Below are 5,457 nucleotides of genomic sequence, written 5' to 3' on the forward strand. Positions count from 1 at the left end.
TCATAAATACCGACTAATTTCTGCAAACCAATATGGATTTCAGAGAGGTAAATCCACTGAGTCAGCTTTACTTAACGTTCCGAGGAAAACTTATCAGCAATATAGAAAATCAATCCTACACTATAGGCATCTTCGTAGATTTCAATAAAGCTTTTGACTCTATCAAGCATAATATTCTCTTTGATAAACTGCCACACTACGGAATTAGAGGCATTTCACTTGAACTATTGCGCAGTTATCTGACAAATCGTAGCCAGTTTGTGGTAGCTAATAGTATAGAATCGGACACTGAACATATAAAATTTGGTGTTCCGCAAGGATCAATATTAGGACCTATACTATTCCTTCTTTATATCAATGACATTGTTGCTATCCCCCATACGCCAGACATAGTACTTTACGCCGATGACACGAGTGTTTTTTTTTCATCCAGGGACCTATCATCTCTTATTCCTGTCACAAACGCATGGCTCAAAAACTTATCGAAGTGGCTTGATGCGAATCAGCTGCTTCTAAATGTTGACAAAACAAAATATATTGTTTTTTCCTCAATTAACAGACCAGTTAACCTTACTACCGAAATTGTATTCCAGTCACGGTCACTAGAAAGGGTTACCGAATACAAATTCTTAGGCATACATTTTCATGAAAACCTTCGCTGGACATGTCATGTGAATTTTGTGAAGCGTGACATCGCACAGTCTATTGGCATGCTGAATAGATTTCGTGCCTTATTACCAATGTGGCTAAAACGTCAGCTCTATTTCACTACTGTTCATTCTCGACTGCACTATTGTTTACTTGTCTGGGGGGTTACATCTAAATGTAATATGACTAGTTTGCACTTAATGCAGAAAAAAAGTATACGATTTATTGAAAACCTATCAAGCCGCGATCATACATTCCAATACTTTGAGAAACATCGTATCCTGAATATTGAGGCACTGTATAATCAACGATTGTCTGAGGTTATATTCTCCCAAGTTAAAACTCACCGTGAATTATTCCTTTCTACATATACGAATACTGATACACACTACAATTTTAGAAATACAAACTTTATAAAAATCAGAACCAGAACAAATTACGGTACGCAATTACTATCTTGGCAGATTCCCAATCTTCTCAACCTCCACCCTGGCTTGATCGATATAATCGATCATAATTCAAACCTCTTGACTTTCAGAAAAAAATCAAAAACATATTTTTTACTTTCCGCATAATACTGTGGTCTTCTAAATTATGTGTACAGATGTAATTGTAGTAATGTAGTTCATATATTTTTGTTGCATGTTGCGAATTATTTATTTTTCATTGCAAGAGCGTATGTAGTGTAGTGATCTAGTTACTGTGTATTTTTTGTTTTTGTTTATGGTTAACTATAGCACTCTACCACTAGTCTGCCTGCTGCATCTGCTGCATCTGCTGCAAGTGTAGTCTGGTGCTAGGGGCCTGGTCAGGTGACTTACTGTGACCTTTTGCCTCAGCACCATGACAATCCTGTATTGTCAAAAGTTCCAATAAACAAACAAACAAACAAACATGCCCCTACAGTACAACTGGCCACACTTTCTATTTTGTCCCCTTGTGCACTTTCTGGCGCAAGATGAGCTAAACTGAAGCACGAGTAACCTTCCAGCTTGCTACCTGTTCAGTTGGAACCCTCAAGCTACGTCCCTTTTCCCTTGACGGCCAAAATTTGAACGCAGGCATGGTTACTGCGGAATACCAAAAGTCTGCCTTTTGTCTCCGAGGGACGTCCACTTTGCACAGCCAGGATAACGCTGTCCGCAGTCGTGCTGGGGACGTCCTTGCTACGGCTTGGCCGACACATTTGTTTTCTCGGCTTCTGTACTTTCCCACGTCGGCTTGTTTTCAAGTCCAGCTACAGCATTCTTGTCGAATGGTACCTGTGAGTTCTGAAGGCTTGATGTCGACCTGTATTCTCTGCACAGCCCCCTACGGGGTTCTGCAGAAACCCCTGTCTCAGTAAATCACGTAGGTTTTCAATGAAGTGTGTCTCCACATCTTACGGGGCTGGGCAAGCAACACCGAGGACACAGTCTTCTTGTCTGCAGTGCCTCTTTATTCTCAGACACTACAAAACCCCACGCCACTGTTCAAAGGCTCGAAAAATCAGGACTACCTTCAGCTTTTGCGTTCGTACATAAACTTTGACACCAGCTGTGTTAACCAACCTGGGCTCGTTCATTACAGGAGGAAAGCAAGCACTCGTATCAAAAATGAATCGTCGCTCTAGCACTCTTAGTTTCCTAGACATGAGCAGTACATAAAAAACAGCCGACTCTCTTATTAGGCCAACATTAATGTGCTTTTCTGGTTCAGTTATGAAATAATCGCAATAGAACCATTTGTATTTACTGTGCAGGCCGTTTCTTTAATGCAACTTCTCAATTACCTAAAAGAAATGGTAATCTGAAGAGTCATCTTTTTTCACTAAAAAAAAACAACAAAAAAAAACAGAAAAAACACCAGAAATGAGCCGAGTTCTCCGAGCGGTTTTATTAGGTCGATAAAACAACTTTTGCGTTTGCTATCTCGAAGAAATTTGACACACAAACACTCCTACCTGGTGCGACACCCTTTCCCGACAATTGGATAGCTTAATGGTTTTCTAATTCCGAGCGAGCGGCAGCTCTTTGAAGTATATCCATCCACTTGTGCTCGGGACACCCTCCCTGTTGATCGATGAGTCTCGATTGAGGTGAGCTGACACGGTTTTCACTGCACACACATGTTCCTATGATGTTGTTTTCACGACCACAATCGATGAATGCACTCCAGCGGTCTTGAATATCCACGGGCGAACGATTGAACTTGGTCGGGCTTGTTAATTTCCGAGCAGAGTCCCAAAACCTGTGTTCGCGAATATAACGAGTTCTAGACTAGCTGGAGCGATGAAATTTTAACCGTGCGTCTAAATTTAGAGCGCGATCATTCGCTGCGAATTAGAACTTTCTAGCTATCGTAGTTTTCTTTATACGAGCATAGGTGAAATCAAAACATCGTACAGTGAAAGCCTTACTTTCACGTAAACTTCTGTTGATAACTTTCTTTTTAGAATACCTACATCGATGAGACGCGCCTCGAATGTTTCTCGGAACATAATCTTACTCCCTGGTTAAAATAAATGTCCTAGCTAGCCTACTTTCCGAGCTTCGTGCGATTGAATCACCTCCGGTTGCGAGCAAAACACGCGGCAGCCATTTGCTTTTTTAGCAAAAACCAAACGAGAACCACGAATGGGCGGTAAAATTCTAAATAGTTCACCTAAATAATTTAAACTTGTTGTGGAACACGTGTCTCGACGACGTCGTTTTGAAAAATAAGACGATTCCCGTAATTCTAAGTTTGGTTTTATTAAACCAGGGCTGTGTTTCAAATCTCACCCTAACAAACCCGAGTTACTCGGGCGGATCGTGTCACGTGACAGCAGAAATGAAAGAACGCTGGACGCAGGCAGGTTTCAAAACGCCAGGTGTACAGAAGCTTTACCTCGCAGTATGATTTCGTTAATTTTAAAACACGGCCAGGAATTACATTTTTTATGAATGAATAGATAGATGACCCGTTTCGAATGAATGGATCCATGAGTGCGGCTGAGCGATTCCGACCGGTCGGTAAATCCCGCCACCTGGTGCCTTTTGTTTTACCATTGAAAATATTGAATTTCTGAAATCTATATTACGACCTTGAATTTACGATATCAAATGGGGGACACTTGTTCCCAGCCGCCCCTGGACTGGACAGAGACCGATTTCTTTTCTTGTGTGATGCGAGTTTCGCGAAATAAACGGCGTTTGAAAGTTTTCACATCGAAGCCAGCCATTCGCTTTCCTCACTTTAGGCACCGATCCTTTCTTCGATCTCGCTTCATTAATACTGGTCGTATCTCGTCACCGCTAGCACCGATGTGTTCCTTGGTCTTTCTAGACTCTACGGACACCACTTTGAACGTGTGTAATAAAAGGTTTCGCGATGCTACGACGCTTTTGCCGTGGGCATGGTCATGGCGGCCAATTCTAATTTCCGAGCCTGTGTTCGGACCTCCGAGGCTGAATTTTCGTTTCCGAGACGCGATGTTGGTGTCCAACGTGAGCACGCGTTTCGTAGAAGACCCGACGACTGTAGTTTGCCTCTGATCGAGTCGATGGTTTACTGTGCGAGCACTGATGCGACTTCCCGCACGAAAGCAGTCATTTTCAGGTTCGATATTGCTCACCGCTTCATCATTTGCTACCACAATTTGCTTTTTTGTTCTGAAGCGCTCCCTCGGGTAAAAGGAACGTTCGCTATGCGCGCGAGATTATTTTAATTCATTCATCTCGTGCGGCGCGCGCTCGGCGGAGCGGCTGGTCGTTTGAAGGCTCACCAGAGCGCGAGCAAGACTTCAAAGAGCTGCCGCTCGCTCGTAATTAGAAAACCATTATAGGTACGTACAACTATCAAATTGTTGGGGAAGGGTCTCGCACCAGGTAGGACTGTTTGTGTGTCAAATTTCTTCGAGATAGCAAACGCAAAAGTTGTTTTATCGACCTATTAAAACCGCTCGGAGAACTCGGCTGATTTCTGGTGTTTTTTTCTGTTTTTTTTTTTTTTTTTTTTTGCGCGTTCTTTTTGTAGTGTTAATTCTAAAAGAGGGATGCCGTAAATATCGCCTAATACCTCAACAAAAAACAAAAGTCCGAAGAAAAAAAAAAAAACAAATTTTCTCGGGGGATTGAACTAAGATCCTGCTGTGTACGAAGCGCACATCTTACCCACTGAGCTAATCCACAGCTCGGAGTAGGCGTGTTTACAATCCGTTTTATACGAGACCCAATAGGCGACTGCTGCCGGCACTTTTTCCCCCGCCGGTTATTCTGCCGGCTGCCGGCAGAATAGACACTTCCTTCATTAATACTGGTCGTATCTCATCGCCGCTAGCACCGATGTGTTCCTTGTTCTTTCTAGACTCTATGGACACCACTTTGAACGTGTGAAATAAAAGCTTTCGCGAAGCTACGACGCTTTTACCGTGGGCATGGTCATGGCGGCCAATTCTAATTTCCGAACCTGTGTTCGGACCTCCGAGGCTGAATTTTCGTTTCCGAGACGCGATGTTGGTGTCAAACGTGAGCAGGCGTTTCGTAGAAGACCCGACGACTGTAGTTTGCCTCTGATCGAGTCGATAGGTTACTGTAGGAGCACTGATGCGACTTCCCGCACGAAAGCAGTCATTTTCGTGTTCGATATTGCTCACCGCTTCATCATTTGCTACCACAATTTGCTTTTTTGTTCTGAAGCGCTCCCTCGGGTAAAAGGAACGTTCGCTATGCGCGCGAGATTATTTTAATTCATTCATCTCGTGCGGCGCGCGCTCGGCGGAGCGGCTAGTCGTTTGAAGGCTCACCAGAGCGCGAGCAAGACTTCAAAGAGCTGCCGCTCGCTCGTAAT

Source organism: Ixodes scapularis, unplaced genomic scaffold (genome assembly GCF_016920785.2).
Source record: "Ixodes scapularis isolate PalLabHiFi unplaced genomic scaffold, ASM1692078v2 ptg001131l_1___fragment_1__unscaffolded, whole genome shotgun sequence".
In the NCBI taxonomy this organism is placed as follows: Eukaryota; Metazoa; Arthropoda; class Arachnida; order Ixodida; family Ixodidae; genus Ixodes; species Ixodes scapularis.